Genomic DNA, 27,184 nt, shown 5'->3' with positions numbered 1-27,184 from the left:
TGGCTTGAAGCAGGATAAGAGGGGGAAAAAATACATAATTAGCATCCACTTGGCCATAGACGCTCGGGCCACAGTTTCTTGCCCAAGTATTAACCCATGCGCTTTCATCCCTAGCCAGTGGACACATCATTAAGGTTCCCAGTTCCTCTCTCTCCTCCAGTCAGTCCCCAGGCTGAGACCCACGGTGCAGCTTTTGGGCAGAACCCTGGTCCCAGTGCCTCACTCCGTAGCAAAGGCAGGGGAGTGTGTTCGGGATGGCAGCTTTTCCCAACCCCTGGGAAATCCAAATCCAGACAGACACCCAGAAGGCAGCCAAGCATTCTCCAGTCGGTCGGAGGGTTCCAGCTGGTGGCCTCTCAGTGTGGTGACTCTCATGCACCATGCCGGGCTCTGGCCGAACCAGGGTTTCCTAGCTGCAGCAGCCCAGCACTCTCCTCCTGTCTACACAGACAGCAGACAGTCTCTGTCTGGGTGTGTGCTGAGGATAAGTTCCCTGGAGAGGCGTGTGCAAAGGGCTTGGGGCCCCCGAGAAGGGGCTCCTTCTATATCTGCTTGTGGAAAGGAGTAGGCATCTTCAGGAGAAATTTCACGGGAGAAACAACCTTCACACGGAGCCTTGAAGGGCAAGGATGGTTCACCAGTTGTCTTCTATCTGGAGATGCTCACTTCCCTTCTCCCTGGCCTCCCAGGTCTACTGTGCCATCGAACTCACCCACAGAGCCAGGGTGTGGCCTCTGGGAAACAGCTCACACCCTGTCCTCTTTCTCCCAGCTCTCCACTGGCCTCCAAGCGAGGCCTGCATTGCTTTGTCTCCTGCGTGACCTAGTTCCTGGCTACCTCCCTCTCCCTTCCACTCCACCCTGTCCTCCCCCTATTCCCGTTCCTACATCCCAGCTACTCTGGTTTTCCTCGGGCTTATGTGTGTGCTTTCTCTGGGTATCACATTTATACCAAAATAATCTTTAGGCCTTCAAAATATTTATTGTCGAGAAAGAATCCAACACCATAACATTAACTGCATCTTAAAATTAAAATTAAATGCAAGAATGCCTTTGAGCTTCCTAGAGCCTTTGCACTTGTTTGTCCTGTACTTGGGCTCCGCTGCTCCCAGATCTCTTCAAAGATGTGGTTTTCTCTCCCTTAGGAGCTCAGCCACTCATCCTCTTAGCTAAGCCAGCGCTGCCCAGTGGCCTCAGACACACATACACAAGCGTCTCTACTCTGCTGTTACATTCGTTACCGTTGCTTCACTTAGTACCAGAGCCAGTTTCCTTCTGCTTTCTGTACTCGCTGGTCTTCACGACTAGAATGTCAGCTCTCCAAAGCCGGGGACTCTATTTCTCCTCGCTGTTTTCCCAGAACTAGAATGGCGTTTGGCAAATAGCAAATGATCACATAGAGACAAGGAGAGCTGACAATATGACTTCGGCTTTGGTTCTCTAGTTGCATAATACACTAGTTTTATTGGTGGCAAAAGTTTTAGGGAGGTAAGTGCTAAAAATAAGCAAACTTCTGCCGCAGGCTCTTGAGCTGCTCTGGGTCTGGGTGACGGGGTTCACTGGCACAGTCAGGGGTCCTGGGAACGCGTGTGTCCCCATGTGGATCAGTGAGATCCATTTCCCTTGAGAGTGAAAACTCTCAAAGTAAATCTTGGCTTTTTGATTGTTTTCGTGAAAGTGCCTTGATTTTAGCAGCCAACTGCCCAGCCTTCCTGTAAAAAATTTTAGAACATGCTTATTTTGTATTTAGTGACCTGTCAACATGTAAATTGATGTTGTCCCTCTGAAGCAGTAAGAGCCGTGCTCATGGCTGAGCAGTCAGAAAGGCCAACCAGTACTCTATTGTGTGCCTTGTAAACCTTAAAAAGCCTTTCACCAGCTCTAAACACGACCTTACAGTCTTTTAACACTCCTATATAATCTCCAAAAATCACATCCTTGGCGAGCTTCCCTTCCATATGCCAGGATAATCAGAGAGGTTTCCCCTAGCCCTGGTCCATAAGAGAACTTTTCATGTGGCCATCGTGTTCCAAGCACAATCAGTGTAGTGTCCAGTGACTGCCCACAGTCGTGTGTGTGTGCGGGGGTGATGTCTTCAGACCCAGCGAAAAGAGAAACAACCTGGACCTTGACTCTGACTTGAAGAAATCTTCCCAATGTATATTTTCAGTGTTTCCCACATACAGCTTGGCGTTGGAAAGGAATTAATAGAGAAAGCAATTCACGAGAAGGCTAAATGTACTAAGCTGTATAAAGTAATTCGCAAAAAAAGGTTCTTCAAATTCTCAGTTGGTAGCAATTAACTACTGTATTATATTTATATTATTATATATATTATATTTATTTCATGCCACTTAATTTATGGTGTAAAAGTCTGACTTTGTGTCTGACTCTCATCAGGTAGAAACCTACCTCTAAAGGGATTCGTTTCCATGGCATTAAAAATTAGCCAACTGCCTACAAGGGTATGAGTTACTCAAACAGTGCTTGCTTTGACCTGGTTTAGAGGGCAGAGCATTAACCTCTGTATCCCACCCACCACACTGCCCATTAGTCGGGCAGCAAGGGGCAACTTTGTTTAACCTTAGTAGGGCCTCACTGTTCTCATCCTGTGAAATAAAGGAGTTGGGCTTGATGGTCTCCAAGGCCTCTTCCAGTCCCAGCATTCCCGGCTCTTCTAACACCATGCCTCCAAGTAAAAGAGGATTGGGAGGAAATACTATAGCCCAATTCCCTTTCCCTTGGCCCGTCATGACTACGTCCTCCATGAAGGCGGATTAGCCAAATGATTTCCAAGCAATCCAGTTGGTTGTCCCATTACTGAGATTCACTTCAAATTTCAAAGTTTATTTTAACCCAGAAAACATGGTGGAAGGTGATGAACCGAGGGTGACCCTGGACCCTGTCTTGTTCTACTTTCTCACAGCCTATGTACAAGTCATTTAGCAAATGATTACTCAATAGCTTAATTTAAAACTGGTTTAGTTCATTTCACCAGATAATTGTTGCCTGCCTACTGCGTGCCAGACACGATTAGGTTATACAGACAGAGGTAAATGGGAAGAGTCAAAATCTGTAACAGCTACAGAATGCTACCTGTAAGATTGACACTTGCCCAAAGCTAAATTGAATCTTCTTTAGTCCAGATAAAAGTAATTTGATGTAGCAATCCAAGGCCACCTTAATCTACTCTGCACCACTATAACGGAATGCCTAGGTCTGGGTTATTTATGGTGTACAGAAATGTGTTGTCCAAGACCAGGGCCCAGCATCTGGAGAAGATCTAGTTTCTGGATTATTAATGACATAAGGCAGAAAGGAAAGGGGGCGGGAGAGAAGAAGGGAAGGAAAGCAGGAAGGGAGGAAGAGCAAAATGGAGCCCAACTTTGCCTTTTACAAGAAATCCACTTCCATGACAAAGAACTCCCTCCCTCCTGCCTCCACCTCCTAATACTGGTGCAGTGGCAAATGAGTTTCCAAGCCATGCTTTCTGGAGAACACATTCAAACCAAGTCAGTTAAGTCTTAAAACAAGCGGAATATAAGAAGTACCTGTGCTCTGGGTTCCAGAGGAAATGTGCATAAGTTGTTATCACGGAGGCTGGAATTCAGTGTCACCTTCTCTCTTCACCTCATTCACTTGGATGCCTAGAAGTCATTTTTTATTTCTCTGTTACTCGCTCCTAAATTCCTAGCCCACTTTATTAATATTGCTGGAATTTAGCGACTTCTTACTGTTCAACCTAAGATAATCTTTGAACACCTATGTCTCTCTTTGCATCCTTGCCCCCCTTTTTTTTCCAGTGGTACAGGGATTGAACTCAGGACCTTGCACTTGTGAGGCAGACGCGGTGCCACTGAGCTAAATCCCCAGCACTTTGCATTCACCTCCTTGTCTTTCCTGCCTCTGTCCGTCTGCTCTCCACACCGATGCTAGAATGAATTTTCTAAAGTTTAGTCTGGATCATACTGTTTCCACTGCTTAAACCAGAAATGGTAAGGAGGGGACAGCATCGAGAACTGTTTGTAAGTGTCACAGCCAGCAACTGGGGATTAAATGCATCTAGGCTGGAGCAGTGAAATTTATGCAGAAGGAATGCAGCGTGACTAGCATAATGCAAGTGGCAGTGCTATAGACCAAAAGAAAGAAATGCGGGAGGAGGAGGTTCCGTGAGAAGGATGACGCCATGGGTTCTAGGGCTCGCTGCTCAGGGCCTCTCCCCACCCCAGTTGCTGGGAGGAGTCACACAGGGCTCATCACAGAGACCCGTGGGTACGGCCATCGGTGAGTGAACTGACAGCTCTCCTTCAACTCACCTGAGAACTCCTTGTACCCAGGTGGTGCAGTAAGGAAACGTCAGGCTAGACTTATGGATGGGGCCACTGAGTACCTATGTTCAAGCCGGAAATGACAGCTGCTATGTTACAGTTCCACTCCAAGATGACCCCAAAAGGCAATGGTGAAAGGACCTCTTCACAAGGGGTAGAACTTTGGATTGTGCATCTCATCACCATTTGGGGTGAGAAGAGAAGTGGCCCGAGGAAAGGTTGTTTATGGATTCATGAGCCATGATAAATGGCTTGGCCGGATGGTCCAAGGCCTAAAAGGAGAACACCCAGAAAATCAAGGACAAGGACATCTGGAGATGAAGCGTAGGGGTTGACATTTGGGTTGATCTGCAAGAGTGAGCGCCCACAGTGAATGATCGTGAACCCGTGCTAAGGTTCACCAGAGAGGAAGAGGCATAAGCGGCCAAGCAGACAGTCACTCGGCCGGCAGACAGCAGTTATTGGCACAACAGGTGCATGATTAGCGTGGTCATGGAGGCCGCTGTGGACGCCGTTCACAGGTCCAGTGCTCACACTTCCTACAATGACAAATGCAGAGACCCAACACCAAAATCCCGGTAGCAGCCAGTCCCAGGAGGAACACAGCCAGCCACTGCACTTCAACTACACTGCATTCTCTTCACCATAGAAAGGGAAAGCACTTTCACCAGCACTGACACCGGCTCCAGACCCAGCTGCGTGGTTATCTCCCCTCCCACGGAGCCTCGGCCAGTCGGCCTCTCACAGAGTCTAAGGAGCGTCTGACCCGCCCGTGCAGTATTTTCGTAACATCAGATTTTCCTTCTACCCCGTCATCTCTACGCTCACTCATGGATCCTGCTGTCAGGAACTCTTCCCACACAAACTCCCCGCACGTCAGTCTCCATCCTAAGTCTGTCTTCTAGAAAAAGCAAGGTAAGGCAGATGGTGAATTCAGCACAGTTAGAGAGGCTGGCAGGAGGCCCGTGTGGGTATCTCTGAAAGGAAACTCCAAGAATTAGACACTCGGTGAGCATGTGTAGGACGCCAGGAGCAGTGGGCTGAGAACAGAAAGCCACAAGCAGAGGAAAAAGAGCCAGGAATCAAGAGAGGGTTAAGTGCCGCCGGAAGTCTTAGCAAGGAAAGAGCTAAGACAGGCAGCGATATGGCGGTCACTGACGCCCTCAGCGAGGGTTATGGAAAGGAACTCTGGGGCTGAGAACAAGTGTTGCCAGTCAGGGGATGGATGGGAGGCAGGAAAGGCCAGACACGGGCCATGGACAGCTGGCAAACAGGTGGACAGAGAAGGCTCATTCCGTGATATGTGTCTAGGCTCACACACGCCAGGTCCCGTAATCAACATGGACATTTTCAGTGGCGATGTTGGAATACACAGAAAAACAGAACAATCAAAATGTAATTTTAGAATTCCTTGAAAAAATCAAGACATTGGGAGAGAGAAATGGAGTAAAGTGTAACAAGAAAAGTGAGTTGAACTTCGGGAAAGACTCCTCCAAGGAGATGACTTAAACACATCTCCAAAGAAGGGAAAAAGTCAATGGTGTGAGTGCTCTGGGAAAGAATATTCTAGGCCAAGAGAAATTAGTAAAATGAAGGCCCTGGGGTGAGAGTGAGCTCAGCGCGCAGCAGAGAGTACAGAGAGGATGGAGCGGCTGGTACCGGAACCAGCACAGCCAGGGGAGCTGGTCACAGGAGAGGCTCCGACAAAAGGCATCCTGGCAGCTGTGGGTCCTGCTGCAGACGCTAGAAGGTGGTGGGGACCCAGCAGAGTGATGAGCGCTCACGGGGCCTCGAGAGGGGGCCTGCTGGTCTCCGTCAGATCTTCAGCACCACTTGGAAGGTGGACCCAGTGGCTCAGTTCACAACAGCTAAACTCTGAGCCAGCTAGACGTCCATCCACAGATGAACGGATCGGGCTACGGTGGTACACGCAGTGCAGCTTTCCTCAGCTACAAGGAAAACGAATCCATGTCACCTGCAGGAAAATGGCTGCCCTCAAACCCATAATGATAAAGCAGATAAGTCAGACAAAGTAAGAGAATTATCACACAAGTTTCTTTGATAGAAGAAACAGAAAATACAAATAAAGTCAAAGTAAAATAAAGGAGAGACAGTAGAAAAAAGAGGCAGACGTTTTGGAGGTGAAGAACAGGACTAGGGGAAGGGGCAATGAGGGGAGAGGAGCCTGACAATGATCCAGATGTGACACAAACGTGGACCCATTCCCCAAAATGTGTGTAAATATTGTGTATGGCAAACATGTACCAAAAGGAGCTAAGAAAAAAAAAGAATCTGAACCAAATGTTCCAATCTCAAGAACAGTAGAAATCTAGATTCTCAAGTGAAGTCTTTCAATTTCTAAATGATGTTATCCAAACCAAAGTTTGTTTTCAAAATAAGGAGGCCCAGGCCGGGTATGGTGGTGCACACCTGTAATCCCAGCACTTGGGAGGCTGAGGCAGGAGGATCGCTGTGAGTTCAAGACCAGCCTGGACTATATAGTGAGTTCCAGCTCAGTCTCAACTACATAGGAGACCCTGTCTCAAAACACACACACACACACACACACACACACACACACACACACACACTAATAAAATAACAAGGGCCAATGCAGTACTGGTCAGACACATACAGGTTGCCAGTTTGCAAGTCCTAATGCTCAATGTTACTATCCTGAAGTTATGTAAGAAGAAACCGAGTGGGAGGCAGCTGAAAGAATGGTAGGAGGTTACAATAGCCGGGGTTTCCTGAGAAACAGGAGTGGGGCAGGGGAAGACGGGGGCTGGCCAGTGGGCCAAAACCCCAAGCAGGAGTTGAGTTGGAATCCTATGAGGCAGCAAAATGGAAAGCGGGGCAGGGTTTCTGTGATCGAGCTTTGAGGATCATTCATACTTTTTTGGAAAGACTCAACCTGAAGGCCTTCAATTACCTGGATGAGGCCCAGCCGCCTTAGGGAGAGTAATCTCCTTTACTTAAAGTCAACTAATTAAAATGTTAGCCATATTTTTAAAGTACTTTGAAATCAATTTCTATGCTAGTGGAATGGTTTTGCTTTGTTTTGTTTTGATTTTGGGGTCCTACAGGTTGAGTCCAGGTCCTTCAGGACACTTAACCCAGAATACCTAACTACATTCCCAGCACTCTTTTTATTCTTTATTTTGAGACAGAGTCTCACTAAGTTGTCTAGGCTGCATCCAAAGTTCCAACCCACCTGCCTCAGCCTCCCAGAGTGCTGGGATCAGAGGTGTGTGCCACCACTCTCAGCTAGATGATGTTTAACCAAACAACGGAGCACAGTAGCCCAGTCAAATTGTACATAAAATTAACCACTGCAGGGACAATGGAAGCTTTTAATTTAGAAAGAGACAAGTTACAGCGTGTTATACTCTAAGGAGAAGCCGGTAGTAGTAAGGGGGATAAGAAGAAGTCAGAGAAAAAAGCTATGTAGGTTGAATGAGGCTTCAAAATGATGAGAAAAAAACAGGACCCTGGGATGGAATGGAAAGATTGGTACTGCAAAGAAAATCCCCACCTTCTGTGAGAAGGGACTGACAAAGTTATCTCCTGAAGACCAGCTCTTTCCAGTTCCTGTGCTTGCCCAGACCCCAGAACTAAGAACAGTTGTTACAAAGTCGTAAATAATAGCAATAATAAGAATAATATTTTGTCGCACATGTGTCGCGTAACATCTAAGTTTCCGTGGCATAAATAAAGTTTTATTGACACACAGCCTGGTCAGTTCATTTGCATAGCGTGAATGGCTGCTCTCACAATATGGCCGAGGAGCTAAACATGAAGCGTAAAGACACACTGTCTGATTCTCGACAGAAACACTTTGCCAACCCTAGAGTGAGGTCACAGGCATGGGGGTCACAGAGCACGCAGCACACATCCCGGGCCAGCGTCTGCACCCTGCCTCACAGAGTTGGGGCAGGGTCTTCCGTGGGGTCACAGGGCAGCAGCGGGTCCCCGTCAGACAACAGCGCTGTGGCTGGGGAGGCCTCGGGTGCAGGACTGGGTGGGACAAAGGCAATGTGGTCCCATGGATTTGTGCCTTGTGCTCACAAAGAAACTTCAGACACAAAGAAGAAAGAGGGGTTTGCCCTCTTTAGTTGCTTGAACACCATAGTTTTTTGTTTTGTTTTTTAAGCCAAAACAAACAACAAAACCAAAAAACACCTATGGTCTAACTACTTGATGGACATCATGAAAGTGTTTTCTGGGGCATTGCCTGAAGGCCACAGGCATGAGAGGGTGCTTGGAGATTTACTGAATTAGATTACCCAAGGGAACAGGAATGCTCATCATTAATGAGTGCCTCTCGAGTGATCCTGGAGTTCATTAAAGTTCAAGGTTTACCTACAGGCCAATAAAACCAAAAAAGCAAACAGCAGTAACTATTCAATGTTGAAAAACAAGCTCCAGTCAAGTCCACTTGAAAATGTAACACAAGGTAAAGACAAACGTGTGTCTGGAAAGCCCACAGATAGGGGAAAACTGCACTGTATACAAAGCCACCTCTGTGTTTGGACAATCGCTGTGTGGTCTGCTAGGGATAGAAACTTGTGTAGGTAGGAGAGATTTTCTGATCCACTATAGCTTGTTCGCATAATCAAAATGATCAAATCGAGTTGGTGTGTAGAAACTGGCAGACAAAACATGAAACGATCTTATTCCTTCCAGTTAGATTTTTAAAAATGGAAAATCAATTCAAACTCACTTCACATGGTCTAAGCACAAAAAGACTGTAAGACCCCCGCTGTGATGTGACTGTGTCTCCTAAACTTCAGGTGCTGGAAACTGAATCCCCAGAGTAGGAAGTTGGAGGTGGGGTCTACTAGGAGGTGTTTGGGTCGTCGGGGCTCCATCCTCACACATGGGACACTGTGGCTCTGAAAGAGTTGATACAGATGTCTTCTCTCCTCTCTCTTCTGCTGTGTAAGGACACAGCCTGTGCTCATCACCTTCCACCACGTGAGGGGGAACAAGGGACTCCTCACTAGCTGCTGGTCCCTTGATCTCAGACCTCCTGGCCCAGAACTGCAAGCAGTAAATTTCTGTCCCCTAATTTACCATTCTTAGGTATTCTGCTACAGCATCCCAGACAGACCCAGACAGCACCCCAAAAGGATTCATGCTGCATGGCCAGCTTGAGCTTCCCACAGGACAGAAATAACTTTGCAATTATTGCATAACTACCATAATTCTTTCTCTCCTGACAGCTAGTAAGACGGGGAGGAAAGGAAGCAATGGTTATGTCTGTAGCTGAGGGAATTGTTACTGTGATAGCTAAGAAAATTACAAGATAGTGCTCCATTAATTTGCTTAGACAAAAGGGGGATTTCATGTTAGAATAAGATCCTAGTGTATATCTTTTGGTCAGTGTGGATGACGTGTATGTGGTTAGGGCTCTGGACTCCATGGAAGGGAAGCACAGTGTAGAAGCAATACTTTAATCTTCAACTTCACTGCAATTAGAATCTTCTACTCAGTGAAGAGTTGTTTGGCTCTGTTAGACAGACAGTTGCTTTTAGTCAATGACACGGAGTTAGGTATGGTGAACGCCAGAGGAGTGGCACAGATGGGGAGAAGAGTCTATGATGAATTAGGAAATTAAAGCTGACTGTCCAAATTTGATAATACAGGTAAGCAGGCCTCCTTCATCACACAACACTGGGTAGACTTTTCCCTGAGCTGAACAGCAGTTCTCAGAAAATCCTGGGACAAAAATCAATAGCCAGAGGTAAAAGAAAGGCATGTGTGATGGGCTGATTGCAAAGCAACAATTAAAGCTGGCTTGCTGGTTACCTTGGGTTAGCCATATTTTCCTTGATTGTACTGAATTTCAATTCTGGAAAAAAGGGGTGAAAGATATTTACCTTCTAGTGATGGCCAGGATATTAACACATGCTGGTCACAGCTACCCTGCACAGCTGGTCTGCTATGCCAGCTATTGTGCTAAAATCTTTGCACACATTTCCTCCTGGATTTCTGCAGTCACTTCATGAGGGTGGTGCTATTACTACATGCATTGTTTTCAGGTGAGGGATTGGGGCATAACCTTGCCCTAGTTTATACTGGCTACTAATAATAGAACCAGACTTTGAATTCAGTTCTGATTCTGGAGCTTCTTCAAATCACGAGGCTAAGGGATTATTGGGGTGGCTTGAAAATCCTTTGAAATTCTCAACAGAGTTAACATTTCTCTTTGGACCCTTAAATTCTGTCCTCCAATTCTTGCTCAATATATACAGGAAAATTTCATGTTCCTGATATTCTATTAGCCCAAATGGTAGTGTTCGGTACCTCTGTGCACCTGTAGAGGCTTTACAGTCAAGTACTGAACATCTGTCAAGCCTACTGGGCAAGATAAACGTGCACTGTTTCTGACTTTAAGAAGAATCTTACAAATGTGTTATGAAAAATAATCACACCAATGGGAAATAACACAAAAGAATTACATGATCAAGAACTGAACTAGGTCATAGATGGCTTGAGTAGTTCATATATAGACACATTGTTCTGTATCAAACATATAGACATCCAGTACAAGAAGAGAAGACTAGAAAGGCGTAGTTGAACTGTACTGAAAAGAAACAAACTGCCAGGCATGGTGGCACACACCTGTGCACCCATCCTTCTGGGAGGCTGAGTCAGAAGAGTGACAATTTCAAGCTCCATTTAGTGACTTCGTGCGATCATTTCTCAAAAAGAGGGGAATGTAGCTGAGTGCAAAGGCCCTTGGTTCAATCCTCAATACTGATAAAGTAAAAAGAACAAGGAGGAGGAGAAGGAAGAGAAAGAGGAAGAGGAGCAGTGGGCCAACACGTCAGTTAACTCGGAAGGAACAGAAATGTCACACAATACACACACTGGGCTCTCGTGGCAGAAACTAGAAAGAGTGGCCAGTGTTTGGCTTCTGTGGGCTCATGGGAGCAAAGGCTCCATAGGATACGACTTAGCCTTCTGCTCACTCAGAATTGTCTTACAAATTGCTGACAACTTCCACCGACTGCTCTAAGCTTGTAGGGCATTGAGGTCAAAAGGAAAAGGGGGGCCTTGATACAGTTTTACTGCCAGAGAAAGCCATGCAAGCTTGGTGACTAGACACAAGTGAAGAATCCAGGAACACAACTGCACAAAAGCCCTTCACCTTCATGGGCAGTCTTATTTATACTCTGAGGTAGAGGAGACCCTGGTTATGGAGAAGATGAGGAAATTGATGAGGAAAGAGAGAGAGAAACATAAAACATTCTCCTCCAAGTCAATATTTCAAACCCACTTAAAGAAATCTAAAGATGGGTGAGAGTGTTGTGGAAAACGCTGTGGACAGATTTACTTAATGTCCACCTCAACTTCTGTTGAGCCGCAAAAAGAAATACAGTATAACCTTGGCTCATCAACTCCATTCTCTCCGTGACTCTGGTCACAAGCTGAGGTGGATGAGAACCAAATCAGATTCAATGGCCAGGGTCAATGTGGATCATACAGGGACATTTGACTCAGTTCTTGTCTAGTTCAGTTTGTGGCCAGAATCCTGGAGAGAACTGAGTTCACCAACTGAAATACCAAGGTACTCACTACCCCAGCTTCCCTTGCAGCTATGGAAGGCCATGCGCCATGATCCTGACAATGAAGTTCCTGGGGAAGATATTTTTTTCCTGAAAAAATAGAAGAGACAAAGTTTCATTAACAAAAGTCCTCTTGACTTTCATCCATGAAACAATAACAGCTGGATATGAAAAGTTAAAAAACAGGTAAAAAACAAGGATCAAGTTAAAATTTTTAAAATTATCAGAATGAAATATCCAATAAGTGGAAAAAACTATTTTGAGCACAGTTAAAAAGAAAAAATAGCAAATAAGAAGATAGCATAAAGAATTTCCACACAACACTGCAAAGCAACAGGGAGATTTGGGCTTTCTCATTCTGTGCAATTTAAGAGGCGGGTGTTGGGGCAGAGATGGAGAAGACCCAACAAACTTCCACAGGGAATTTTTGAATACAAATATGGAACAATCGCAGAAAAGTATTATTTAAAAGGTAAGAGCTGACACTTTCCAGGACTGAAAAAAAAAAAAAAAAAAAAAAAAAAAAAAAAAAAAAAAAAAAAAAAGGAATCCCAGCTCAAAAGTGTACATGGATACTAAGATAAGTATTTTTAGAAAAGTCAAACAAACAGATTAAAAAGTAGAAAATAAAAGATTAGACAAAGTTATGTTTAAAAAGAATAATGGTATTTGAAAAGCAACTAAATGGAACGTTTTCTGCCCCTCTTTTAGTGGGACGTTTATTATAATCTGCATGGATACATCTTTACCACCCCAGTCCCCCAGCTGACGTTAGGCTATGTTCTCGGGGTTATACAGTCTATGATTTTTGATAAATGTATAATATCATACGTCCACCATTTTATTATCATAAAAAGCAGTTTGCCCCCAAAAGTTCTTTGTGTTGGCTTATTAATTCCCTCTTCTCACCAATCCCTGATCCTTCTCCTGTCTTCATGATTTTCCCTTTTCCAGAATATCATAAATATTAGTTGGAATCATATGGTACTTGGTCTTCTCAGGCTGACTTCTTTCACTTCATAATGTGCACTGAAGATTCCTTCATGTCTTCTCTTGGCTTGGCAGCTCATTTCTTTTCAGGGCTGAGCAGTAGCCCACGTTGGGATAAACCACCATCAATCTTTTTGCCTCCTCAAGGTCATCTTGGTTGCTTCAAAGTTTGGACAATTACAAATAAAGCTGATAGAATATTCATGTGTGAGGTTTTTGTGTGGACATAAGTTTTGCACCTTATTTGGGTAAATACAAAGGAACACGATCATTTACGCATCATATAGTAAAAGCATGTTTAATTTTGTTAAAAAAAAAAAAACCTGCCTCCTCACTGGCCTTGTCCAGATTCGATGTTCTCAGTTTTGGTCATTTTGATGCAGAGATGGCTCATTGCTGTTGTAATTTGCATTCCCTTAATGCCACGCAGTGTTAAACACCCTTCAGGTGCTCACCTACTGTCTGTACACCTCTCATTTGGTGAGATATCTTTTCAGGTATATTGTCCAGTTTAAAACTGGGGTTTGTGTTTTCTTATGGTTCAGCTTTAAGGGTTCTATGTATATTTTGCATAATAGTCCTCCATCTGATAAGACTTTTACAGATGTTTTCTCTCATTCTGCAGCTTGTCTTCTTAGTCTCTCGAAAGACAGAAATTCCTTAAATAGAAAATGTCACCGAAATTCGACACACAGAGAGAGATGCATCGATTCTTAACCCATATTAATGACACAGAAGACTGTTAACGTATTGAAAGACAGGTCTGATCAAATAACAAGAGCTGGACAACATGTAAACACTATTAAAATGCAACAGAGGGTGAGCAGCTCGAAGAAATCTTTTAACAAGAACTCAGTTAGGAGAGAATCAGGGAAAGGGGTAAGAAGCAACCATCAAAATAATAATAGATAAGCCAGGCATGGTGGTGCACGCCTATAATCCCAGCACTCAGGAGGCTGAGGCAGGAGGATTGCTGAGTTCTAGACCAGCCTGGGCTACACAGTGAGTTCCAGGTCAGTCTCAACTACATAGTGAGACCCTGTCTCAAAAAACAAAACCAAGATAATAATAATAATAATAGTGACTAAACATGTAGCAGAGACATAAAGCAAAATACCCACCTTACCATATCATGGGCACTTTTAGACTATTAAAGACAAAGAAAATATATTAAAAGATAAAAATACTTGATAGATGTTCTATAGATGAATGAGTTCCACCGGGCCTATTGTACACTTCCCGTCTGCACTGAAGTTTGTCAGAAGACAGCACAATCATGTCTTGGGGGAAGACAGAAGTTATCTGGGAGTTTGAAATACTATAGTTAGCTACACTGTCAGTCAAGAGACACTTTTATGAGCAAAAACAGAAGTTTACTATTCACACACCTTAGCCAACTTACTATAGCCTTGTTACTAAGGAGCAGTAAGAAACAATGGTAAAGAAAGACAAATATTGAATGCAAAACAAATAACACATTGTTAAGCTGGGGGGATGGGAATGGACCAGCAATATTAAAAGTAACGGAACTATTTTCCAAGTGAAGAGCAAATTTTCTAGCATTGATCATTAAATAAAATATATTCCTGATAGAAAAGTCACCTTCACTGTATACTAAATTCCTATATAAATAATTTATTTTGGACTTCCCACCATTTTGCAGTGCTCTATTAGCGTTTTGCCAAACAAGTATAGTATCATTTTGGTATTGCAGCTCTATCCTTCAAAACTAGGTTTGAAGAATGTCACTCTTTTTCTATTTTTATCCAGATTTCCCTGGTTTCTTTTCTTTTTCATGCTCTCACTCAAGCTTCAACGCATTCTCTGACGAAGCCAGATAAAAATCATCCTGGGTTCTGAAGGCACAGTTACTTTGCCTCGAACTACTCAGCTCCGCCGGCCAGGGCAGCACGCGAGAGGAGCCAGAAACGCTGCGCAGTGATTGGGCGGGACTGGGCCGAGGGGGGTGGTTTGTTAGTCCCCGCTCTACCCTACACTGTTTCTTACTTCCTTTCTGTTACTTACTTTCTTACTTCAGTACCGAACCGACTGTTCCCCGTTCCTACGTCCTGCCTGCAGGTTTAGTACCTGCATAACCTAGGTGTCCATTCCCTGCCATCCATGTATCTCACCCCCGTTAAGGCCCTCAGACGAACTGAGACCCGTGTGGGGAACTCGCCCTAACTGACAGCGGGGACGATCCCTCCCTCACCTGGACGACTCCGAGGCGTGAGACAGTGTTTCGCACAGAGTAGAGGCTCCGTGAAGTGAAAAGAAGGTGGAGAGAGAGAGGAATCTGGAATATGTTCTAACTGTTCTGTGGGACTCCTTGCTCAGATTGAAAAACTAAATCAACAACAAGAGGGAGAGGAAAAACAAATTAAAAGACCATTCTAATCCAGAGAAATAATGGCTGGTTTGGAACTAACGCAAGCGCTGGGTGGGGAGCGTTGGACTGGCAAGTAGAGGTCAGGTTTAAGCAGAGATCTCAGGGGTGATCAGGAATTCACCAGCGCAAAGGAGAAGGCAGAAAAAAGAAGGCTCCAGAAAAGGGAAAAGAAGAGAGAAAGGAGACTTAAGGGCTCAGGGGTGGAAAGGGGTGTAAATGCAATAGTTCAGCGTGGCGAGAGCAGGGCCGACGGCGGGGAGGAAGGAGAAAACAAGGGGCGGATGGGATCATGAGCTGCAGTGAGGCGCATGCAAGAGCGCCCTGTCACCGAAGGCTGGGCCACAGGCACACTCCAGGTCTAACAGGTTTCCCAGCCTGGAAAAACAGTGAAGGAAGCCAAGGCCACAGATGTACCTAAGCAAAGAAAGATCCTAGAGTCTTGGGCAAACTGCGATCAGCACGAAGCAGGGGATCGGGAAGGGGCACTGGTGTATGAGCCCAGAGAAAGAAGAGCCGGCTGTCCAGTGGAGAACATCTGCTCGCGACTGCAACGGGAACAAAGGAAGGAGGGACACACTTACGCCCAGGAGCTCGCCTGCCAAGCTGTTGTCAGTGTGGGATTCTCTGCTTCCTGTTCCTACGCTCCTGATCCAACACACAGCAGCGACACAATGTGCTCTCTGGGGCAGAGGAGAGGCTTCAGCCACGGAGGGCCAAGGGAGCAAACGGGAACATCTGCTCTGTGAAGCCGCTTGCAAAGTAATCTAATCGTTCAGGGAGAACATCTGGGCTGCACAGTCCAGACCACCAGTGGCGGAGAAGGACTGGGGGATTGAGGGAGGAGGCCGAGCAGATGCAGGGTGCGCTGTGACCCACAGAGGAGCGACACGGACTCGGGGAGGCTGCACGGCCCCTTCGGAGAGATGAGTCACCCGGGGACCCTGTCGCACAAAGACCAGAGGCTCACTGAGAAGTCTCGTTTGGGTCACACGATGCGGGAAGCCATCCCAACTCTGCAGGGCCCTGAATACCACACGGTGAACAGCCACCAGGAGGAGGGAAGATGGAAAGGAAGGAAGAAGGGAGAGAAAGTGAGGACCCACAGTGTTTTCAGATGAACAAACAGAACTCCTTGAGCCTGGGATGGTTCTCATCCCTTGTCCTTCACCTGCAGTCAGCCCATTAATGTGGGAAATCCAACTGGACTCAGGCAGATCAGAACATCATAGGTTTTCACTGATCTCTAACAAATATCTGCACTTATAGTTTGTTTTTTTTTTCTCCCAAGACTTTGCAAGTCTCTGAAACCAATCAGAAAGAAATATCTTTTAGTGACTAAGCGTTGTATGGAGTTTTTCACTTCTCAAATGTCAAGGAGTTAAAGAGAATGACACAGGTAAACAAAATTCCCTTTGAAGGTCATATCGATTATAAGTACAGCCTCGGCTAGGCTAGATTTCCTGATCTGAATTCTGAGTTTCTTTCTACAAGCCTAACATTTTAGGGAACAGGTATGGAGACGTTGCATGTCTGTGTTCTAGGACAAAGTGCTGCTTGCTTCAAACCATGTAGCTATTCAGTGTTGAGAAAAGAGAGGGCAGTGGGGAGGAGAAGGGAGAAACAATTCTTCTTGGGACAGGAACCTGGATAAAGTGGGGACAAGGCTAAGAGCTTTAGCCCATACACACTTTTGTGCCATAGGACATTTCCATATGCTCGAACCCTGGTGCAGTTACAGAAGGTACTGGCCGCAAAAGAAAATTCTGGGGCCTAAAAGCTGCTTGGTAAAGTGCAATCAGTAAGTGCAGATGCTTGTGAGGGTCCTGGTATCTACATAACAACCTTCTAACTTTATGGAAGAGGAAACTGAAGCTCCAGGAAGTCTCACCTCTAGTAGAATGAAAGTGAAAGCTGTAAGGGTTATCCAACCTTCTATGTCACAGAGGTTTTCTGAGCCTTGGGTGGCATTAGTCAAGGTGTTTCAGAAAGGAAGAAGAAGTCGAATATAGAAATGGATAGATAAAGAGATACAGGAGAGGAGATTTACTGGAAAATTGGCTCAAATGATTGTGGAAGCTCAGAAGTCCCACGACAGGATGTCTACAAGTGGAGACTCTGGGACACTGGCAGCCTGGCTCAGTCCAAGTCCATGAAAATTCAGGGACCCGTGACTGTCAGCCCTGGAGTCCAGAAACTGGAGAGCCTGGAGCCCTTGTGTCCCAGGGCAGGAGAAGACGTGCACTTCAGCTCCAGGAGCAAGACCAGTGCAAGGTGTTTGAGCTCTGTCTGAAGGGTGGGACCCAGAGGGGTGAGACCCTCACCCACACCAAGGGCTGATTTTCCTCAGGGACCCTGCAGAGACTCACAGGCCAATCTCCTCTGGAACAGAGGATATGCCCCAAAATTTCAATTGTGCAGCTATTCCTTAGCCCAGTCAAATGCACACCTAAAATTAGCCACAGCAAGGGTCTGTGACTAGGGTCATCCCAGAGGAGTTCATGGGGTGCAGTTCATTGTGACAGACAGGTGGGCCCATGTCACACCTTACCATGCTACTCTTATTTTTCTACCCAATGTTTTGTACTGGGCAGGTCAGGTTAAAATGAGCCAACAAAGGCAGCAGAAGGAAACAAGTCCCCAAAGGAGACAGTCTGGCACGTGTCTGTAATTGATCAGCCATCGCTCTGTTCATTACAGCTGGTGGCACAGCCTGGGCATGGAGGTATGCATAACCAGAACCATCACTTGGCAGGGACGGAGTAGAGAAGAGGCCCACCTCCAAGGGCTGGGGGAGCTCAGCACCATCTGCAGAAACAGCATCCTGAAGGAACAGGGCAGACAGCAGGTGGTGAGTCAGTAAAGCATCAGGCATGGGAAACATTCAAGCCACAGCACAACATGTCCTGACCCCGGGAAGGGCCATATTGAAAGAGGATGTTGGGAACATGCTGAATTCATACTTGAACTTGCTTGGCTAAAGAATGGGACCTCTGCCTAGGCATGCACAGCTTCAAAGGAGGTCCATTTGGAGCCGCAGGGAGAAGAATTAGCAGAACACAAGAGCAGGCTGTGCCAGGAAAGCCGGGCCAAGAGGGAGAGGCAGCTGGCACCCTGGAGAGCAGAGGCGACCAGAGATGAGGATTCAAGGTCTTGGGAGACAGTGGGCAAAACAGTGAGAGCCCTGCAGTAGTGGGGAGACTAGCAATGGAGAGATTCACACAGAGACAAGATCAGCATTTGCTTCCCAAGGGGAGGAGAGCATAAGCAGACCGTCTTGACTGCTTTACCTGAATTTAACTCATTCCAAAACACCTGTTATTCAACAAATCTTCAGAGGATGGGAGTCTGCAGTCATTTACTTTAAAAGAGAATCGTTATAATAATATATTCATAGTCCTTTCTTAAAACCCAGTTACCAGATAAATCACTAAACAGTCCTGTGGCAGTCCAGCACACGTAAGGCAAACCAACAGAACACTAATCATTTTTCTATTTTCTCATGCATAAAGAGAAACTAAGCACATGGTAGATAAAGGACAAAATGATGGTAAGCATATGTTTTAGGCAGTCATCTCTTCTCAATGCTTTTACGCGTTCCAACCTTTCTGCCAATGAATGGACTGTCCAAAGCCTCTCCAGCTCACCAACCTCTCCTCGGGCTTTTCCACTTTCTCAGAAGAAATCATCACCTCATCTGGGGGAACAACTGAAAATGCATAACGAGTTTGCATAATGAGATGCCGCTGTGCTAGAAAAGAGCTGAGGTACAACCAGAGCCCGCTGGCCTGCACTCTCATCTGTCACCACGTCCAATCGAAGTAATTTTCCTGGCAGATGCACACTGATGTGTTTTTGCATTTTGTTTCTGGATAATTTTGAGTCATGAGAGTTCAGGTAGCGAAAGATTCCTGGAGGAGACACAGTCCCCAAGACAAGAGTGGTAGGTAAAACTGACTTACAATTTTTGGGTCTTTATCTGGGCCAACCACATTGAGAACGAAAGATCCTACCATCATGCTTCAGGTAGAGTCGGGTCCATTTATAAAGCACAGTAGTTTTATTTCAAGGCCAAAGTGAGTTTTTTCCCCAGCCAAATGGGATGATAGCATCCAAGAGGCAACCTCCAAACATTCAAACTTCAGTGGGCTGAGTAATCGCAGAGTTTCATCTTGAAGCAGACACTTGATTGCCTCCATTTTACAGGTGGGAGAATAGACGTCTGAGGTAAATATCAGAGCCTGCCTGAGAAGACTTCTCACTGTCCACCTTCCAAGGGGCTGGGGGAGCACAAGATGGGACAGGGCAGCAACCCTGGGAGGAAGGGGTTGCTGCTGCCCTTGGTGGAGAAGGGATGTGAGTGTCCCAGGTGACTTGTTCCTGCTGCTGTGGGAACCACCTCCCCCTTCTACTTATCACCTCCCTTCCTCCTTCCTCCCACAGTGGGTTTTTCTGTGTCAATTGTGCCACTTTAATTTTATTCCTTTTCTCCCCTTTTCACAGAGAAATAAAGGTCTAGAGAGATAAGTAAATAAATAAATAAATAAATGTCAGAGCCTGGATTTGAAATAAGATCTGTCAAGATCCAGATGAGGCACTGGGTGTCAAACCCCCTGAAACAGTGTAACTCTAACTTCCGTGAGTCAAAGCATTTGGTGGCTATGGGTGAGTTTACTTGAACTTGAATGATGGAAAGCATCCACTGAGCCAGGGATTAGTCGATTTTGCTGTAAAAAGCCAAATAATAAAGAGGATCAACTATGGACTACATACTCTCTGATGTGACTGCTTTTTATCTTTACAATCTGAAAGCAACCATACACAGACAACAGGTACAGCTGAGATCCAGTGGAATCATAGTCACAAAAGCAGGTAGAAAATTGAACTTGAATTCGACATTTGGGCCATAGTTTGCTGACTTCTCTTTTCGGCAAAAAAAAAAAAATCTCTCAAATACCTATGAACTTGTTTCAGGATTCTTAGAATTTATTGACTAGCACTTTAAAAATTTGGACTTAAACGCATTTTTTCAAAGTCATTCTTGAATTAAGAAAACAGTTGCTGATTATTTAATGCTACAAACTTCCCTGTCCAGATTGCTTTAGCTGCATAGCACAGATTTTGAAATACTGTATTTTTATTGACCTTCAATTCAAAAACGTTCTTCAGTTTCTTTTGTCTTCCATGTAACCAGTAGACATTTAGAAATGTGTTGTTTAATTTCCAAATATTTATAAAATTTCCTGATATTCATGTTGTGGAGTTCCCTTTTAATTATTTTATGGCCAGAAAACATGAACTATACCTTTAAGTACTTTTAAATTTTATTAAATTGGTGTTCCCTGTACCTCACCATGGTCTAGAAGAGGGTTCTAGTTCGATGACTGTTCTGTGTATAGCTTGAAAGAATGTTTTTTGTTTCTGCCTGGCAGATTGTTCTATAAATGTCAATCAAATAAAATTGGCTGATAAACTATGTTTTTGCTAATTTTCTTCCCAATTCCTCAGTAATACTGAGAAAGGAAACATTGAAGTTTCCCATATTTGTGCATTTGCCTGTTTCTCCCTTTATTGTGCTAGCAGTTTTTGCTTAATGTCTTGAATTTCTATTTTCAGATACAGATGCATTTGGAATTAAATTTTTTCATTATATAATTTTATAGAGGTAATTTTCTTGTACTAATTTATTGCAATAAGTGGCTCTTTAAAATTTTTGGTCAGTAGTCAAATTTTATGTTGGAAAAAAGAGTAAATAATCTAAGCTTCTGTCAGGAAATTTTGAAATAAAAGAGCAAATTAAACTGAAACATAAACTCTGTGTCTGATACTAATATATTCACTGCAGTTCAACTTACTGTTTTATTATTTGGCTTCTGTTTGTCTCCTCTAATGAATGCTTTCTCCTTCACACTTTTTGATTCCTTGAATTTTTTATTGTTCCATTTTAATTTTTCTGTTGGCCTTCTGTTATGTCTGTTTTATTTTTATAGTAGTTTCCCTCAAGTTCATAATATCCATACCTAAAATTTCACCATGCAGTTAAGAATTAATAGTTTACCACTTTGAGTAAAATATAGAAGACCTGCACCCTCGCCCTGGGTGCTACTGTCATGTGTCACATTTACCTCTGTTCAATATCCCTTCAGACACTGCTAAAAATTTTTCCTTCCATAATCATATCGATTTTTAAAGAATTTTAAGATGATGGGTGGGGGTCCGTTCTATTTACCATTTCAGCTGTCCTTGCTTCATCTGGGAAGCTCCCCGTTTCCGGTCAAACCGGAAGGACGTCATTTAGATTTGTTTCCAAACAGATCCGTGGGTGCCAAGGCCCTTAATATCCCTTCCTCTGAGAGAGTTTTTGTTTCATTTTCATTCCTCAAGGATATTTTTGCTGGATATCGAATTTTTGTTCCTAGTTTTTCTCTTCAGGGCTTTAAAGACATCATCCGCCACCTCTGGTACTGTCTCCTCTGGCCTGAGGTTTCTGATCAAAATCCAATTATTTGATCTGCTGTTCTCCGAACCTCAGTGTTTTAAAGCCTCTGAGCTTTGAAGTGAGTTATTACACAACCACAGATAATCAGCCCCCGTCAGACCCCGGAGCTGTTTGGAAGACACCCAGTGTCCTTCCCTTGGGGCTTCCAGAGACCCTGCTCTGTGAGTCTCAATCAAGGGCCCCTCTTTTACACCTCAGTTTCCCACACCACACTTCCCATGTCGCAGTAGCCCTTTAGTAAAGAATGAAATCCTATACTCACTATATATAAGGCCTTGTTTTAGAGTTTGCATGAATGTGAAAAATGCCCTGTGATTGCCTCATGAGTGCATGATTGTTAAGTGAAAAGATAAAATGTGAGGGCTGATATGGTTTATAGATTTCAAAAGTGGGTACACCCCTGTTAGGGCACCCAGGAATTCAAAATCAGTGGAAGATAAATATAAGTGAGGTAAAGACAAGCAAGGGCCAGGACTTCCGGAACGGGCTTCAACCAAAATTTATAAAACTCACCAGTACTCCAAGAAGAGGCCCTGAAATTAAGAAGATGCTATTTTAGTCTTCTAAATTATCACTCACAATGACACACAAGGGTATAGTGAGATGATTTTCATGCTTGCGGAAATTTAAACTGGCACAGTTGTATCGAGTCATTAAACACGTATATACACTGGTGACTTTAATTTTTTCCATGATAATCTATTCCTAAAGCTGCAATGAGAACAGTGGCCAAAGATTTAGGTGTCTCTGTTAGTTAGAATGGTAAAAAGATCAGAATCAACTGAAATTACATTTCTGTTTGGGGACATGGAGACGCTTTCGCCATACATTTACATAGATTTTTTAAAGCCTGAAAAAAAATATTCCAAGCATTAACAGTAATCACTCTGGGTAATAAAATTGAGTGACTTGAATTTTTATTTTTATATCTCACTGTACTTTCTGAATTTTCCACCATTGGCACATATTTTTTCTTAATCAGATGAAAACAATAAATGTTACCCCAAAAGACTGAAAACTAAGTTTGCAGCTGACCACAAGGCCCATCATAAATAAACAAGCTGGAGCGAGCTGTTTCCAGAAAACAGACATAATAACTGACAGGGAGGTGGAAAAGCAGGCAAGCCAAAGGCCCTTCTTCAGCAAAGCAAAGATTATGTTGCTGAAGGATACCCTGGGAAAGAGCACAGGCATCAAGGAACTCAAGGATCCAAGAGTTGTTGGAAGGAGAACATATAGGTTTACATCTGCCTATTAAATATGTCTTGGAGGAAACTTTAAAGAAAACAAATCCCAGCTCTGCAGTGGCCTAAGTGATCAAGCTGCCAATCCACGGCCAAAACCAAAGCAAGCTTTGGATCCTTGACTTGAGGCTCTTAGCAGGAAGGAACTGGAGACCCAAACCCTAATTCCCGGCCACACCTCTCTTCTCTGCCTGGCCCTCCCTCTGCTCAGGACCTACTTGGTTGATGGTTCCAGGTTGTTTGGCTTTTCCCCCAGAACCCTGATTGTTTCTGGCTGCCAGGACTTTGGGGGACGATACCAGAGCTCTCTCTGGCTGTCCAAGCGTGTCCTTGAATTGTCCTACGAGAAGCTAACATTTCATGCATCAAAGTCTGAGGCATAAAGAAAAATCTGGATTTCACTTCGTTGATCTGCCCTGCCCTTGACTGCCATGGTTAGACTTCTTCCCAGACACAGTGTGAGAATGAAGCCCAGTGTCCCCCTTCATTTTCTTATGGTGCCAACCTTAATGACAATATTTTTAACCAAGTGATAAAAGATGACCAATAAATGTTCGTTGATTTGCCGGTTGATGGTTTTCCATTTTCCCAAGTAGGTGGCAAATGCAGTTACTCTACCAGTGCTGCCATTCCTCATCCAACATCATCACTGGACAGTAAAAGTCAGGCACGATACCTTTTCTGAATTGCTGAAGGGACCTCAGCAGGCTCACTACAAGACCACATGGGCCCGCCCACATATGAAACACCAAGCAGTTGCTGCCTCATCCTGCTTTGAAGTCCTCAAGCCCAATCACCCTTTTTCATTTCTCTAAGCCGTCTTCAGCTGTTAATGTACTCCTAGAATTTATTCAGTTCAGCCTTGAAGTCATAGCATTATTCACACTAGCCTTCGAGAATTAGAATTAATTTCTTTAGCATCAAGATGTTTCCCGAATCGCCTCATTGTACAAGGGCAGGGGTTGGGTACATCTTCACCACCCCTGCAACTTCAGTACCCAGGTCAATACCCAGTACAAGCACCTGCTTGGTAAATATTTGTAAAATGAGAAGTGATGTCCATCACTGAAAAGTACGTAATTGCCAAAAGGTACAATGTTACTGCTTTCTCATACATTTGCTTTTCAGAAATTACATCACACTGACATATCTTTTAGAGAAAAATGATCAAGTTTGACATTATAATAAAACTTCTCTTTCGGGGGGTTTCTGGCCCTAAAGGATTTAATATAGTTAAATTTATAGGAGGGTTTCAGAGATTCCTAACATCGAAATCTTCAAAGACAATAAAACAAATTTAATGCTAGAATTAGATTGAGCATGATTTCAATTTTCTGAGATGATCCAACAGGTACCTCCTGGCCACATAATACCCTGGAGCCACCATTTTACCTCGGTTACTCTTCCCAGCAATAATTGTTCATAGAAATTTATGGTCCTTCGATGCCAAATTAACAAGCTGTTCCTGCCTTTGGAGCTTATGTGCATTGCAGATGCTGCCAGACCCAGGCTGAATGAAATTTTTTTTTATTCTACTGCTTTTAGTTTTCCCAACAGAGTAATCCAAAGTCTAATTACATTTGGGGGAATTTTATCTGATAGCCAACATGGCCAGTTTCTAGACCCATCTCCAACTATCAGATGTCACTGAGTAGGCCATTATTATATCGGCATCGGTTAGCAATCCCACACTCTACTTTTCATGACCGTGTGTGGCCTTAAGAAAATCGCTTGGCTTCTCTCTTGAGAAGTGGCCTTTCAACAATTGTAGATTTTAATTATTGCTATTATAATTCTCATAATAAATATCCCCTTAATTGTTTTTCCGGTACTGCGGATCAAACTCAGACCTTGTACTTCCCCGGCCCTCCCCTTAGCTTTTAATAGGGATAATCATTGTGCTCACCTAGCAGCACCATTGCAAGGGTCACACACATTGGAAACACTTGTCAGGTCATAGCTGTTCGATGAGAGCAGGGCTGTTAGGATTGTGAGGTTTATTCTCTGCTCAGCATTGAATCCAACATCAAGCAAAGAACAGCATCCCCCTACCCACCCAGGGTCTCTTCTACTTTTTCATTCAACTTACTCAGCATTTATTTTGGACATGCAGTGGGTGCCAGCCCCTGAATCAAGCATGAAAAGCAAAACAAAAACGAAAGAAACAGCATCTGTCTTAAAGGAGCTCACTGCCCAACTGGAGAGACAAGCACACCGCAGACGAGTGTAAAGCCAGGCGGTCTGTGCACGCCCGCTGGCAGAGACGAGGCTGCACGGAAGGACCTCGGGGTGCTCTTTCTTGGGGAAAGGATGCGTCTTCAAAACAAGGCACTGAGGGAGGCGAGCGGAGAAGGGGAGTAATGAGCGGCTACTGGGGAAAGGGCACTTGAATCGGGAGGAACACTTACAGAGAAACGCGGCAGGAGACGGGAGCGCCAGGGCTTCAGATGGCTAGGGATTGCCGGAAGATAAAACAGAAGGCAGAGAGGGCCAAGTGATAAGATGAGAAGGACAAGCAGGGACCGAAGCACGGAGCAGCGCTCAGCTCATGCGCCACGAAACTCGACAGAAATCGTAGGCGTGGCGCCTTCCGCCGCAGAGCTGTGAGCGTGCTCCTGTTCTCTGGTGTGCCTCTCAGGCCGGCTGAAGATTAACCTACGGTGGGTGCCCCAGACAGAGGCACGGAAAGCGGCTCTCCCCTACAGTGATGAAGGAAGTCTTTGGGAATGGATAGAGTTTGGGCCAAACTCCCAAGAATGAAGGATTCCACAAATGTGCACCTGGTCTGGACTGCTTCATTCTTTTTTATTTATTTTTTCCCAAGTTGAGCACCAAAGCTGGTCAGACAAATGAACACGTGTAGAAGGTGAGTCTCTAGACCTTTGGAGAAGTCCAGAAGAGGCCCCTTGCCCCATGGGAGCTTCATCTTTGCGACTCAGTTGTACTTAAAGACCACCATAGTCTCCGGGCATAGCACGTGGTAGGTGGGACTCGAGGTCTCTCTGCTTCCAGACTGTGGAGAGAGTTGCACTCACAGGTGCCTTGCAGGCTCACGACCCATGGCTTGTAGCCTTGTATTCCCAGAAATTCAGGATTCCTACAGCTCGGCCAAGTTGGGACATTCATGTCCCAAAGTCAGCAAATAAACGTTGTATGGTGGCCAACGCAACAGCAGCTGCTTCTGAGAATACAGTGGGGTAAAGAGGGGAAACAGGACCCTTCGCTGAGTTTTCTTTCTCCGTGAAACAAACTGGAATAAAAAAGAATTAAATCCCTAATGCAGATTTTTTTAAATGATTGCCAACCTTTTAACAAGATATATACATCCATTGTTTATGCAAAATTGTGTGGAGAACTGAGTTATTGACCCAGATGGTTTCAGACAGAAACCTTTTTTACACATTCACCTAAAGAATTGGGGGTAGTTGAGGGGAAACGTCACTTACTGTTGAATTCTCTGAAATTATCTACCTCACTTGATTGTGTAGACACAGTTCCGAAATGCATTCACCCCCCAACCAAAGAAAATACCAGAAAGACTGATGGGAGAAAGGAGGCTGACATTTGAGGGAAGGAATGAGCCTCCTCAAAGCATTCCAAGATAATAATAATTTTTAAAAAGCCTCAGAAAAACCAACAAGAAAGAAGAGGGTGAGGTGAAATGCTTTTAAATTGAGAGTCACTCCAGAATGTGCAGATGCCCCCATGGGCATGGGGTAGAAATATGCTCTCTCCAGTTTAAAGCAGATGACTTGTGTGATCACATCTAAATACCACTTAACCCAGAAGAATGTGAGCAAGACATCAGTAATGGCACCAGGCATGGTGGCGCACACCTGTAATCCCAGCACTCGGGAGGCTGAGGCAGGAGGATCGCTGTGAGTTCGAGACCAGCCTGGGCTGTATAGTGAGTTCCAGGTCAGTCTCAACTACATAGTGAGACCCTGTCTCAAAAAACAAATAAACAAACAAAAACAAACAAGACATCAGTAATGGATTTGGTCAGCTGGGCTTGGAGCGGGAAAGTCATCCAAAATAAAACAAGGGTGTGGCCTTCGAAGGTGGCCGTGTTGAATTCCATCGCAGTGTGCCAAGGATCTCAGAAGAAACCAGGGTACAAACGGATCTGGGTTTTCAAAGGACAGATAATCCAACGACTAAGTG

General features: G+C 44.6%; 1 long non-coding RNA gene across 1 annotated transcript in view; it reads right to left on the bottom strand.

Moving 5' to 3' along the window:
- The window catches only part of LOC104867089, a 46,042-nt gene extending 30,015 nt beyond the window's left edge, over positions 1–16,027 (bottom strand). The window contains exon 1 of the long non-coding RNA XR_781673.2: positions 15,862–16,027. This is a non-coding gene — a long non-coding RNA (uncharacterized LOC104867089). The remainder of the gene's footprint in view (positions 1–15,861) is intronic.
- Between the last annotated feature and the right edge of the window lie 11,157 nt (positions 16,028–27,184).

Source organism: Fukomys damarensis, unplaced genomic scaffold, assembly GCF_012274545.1.
Source record: "Fukomys damarensis isolate Sample0158 unplaced genomic scaffold, DMR_v1.0_HiC HiC_scaffold_15, whole genome shotgun sequence".
Lineage (NCBI taxonomy): Eukaryota > Metazoa > Chordata > Mammalia > Rodentia > Bathyergidae > Fukomys > Fukomys damarensis.
This window is presented reverse-complemented; position numbering and strand designations above follow the sequence as displayed.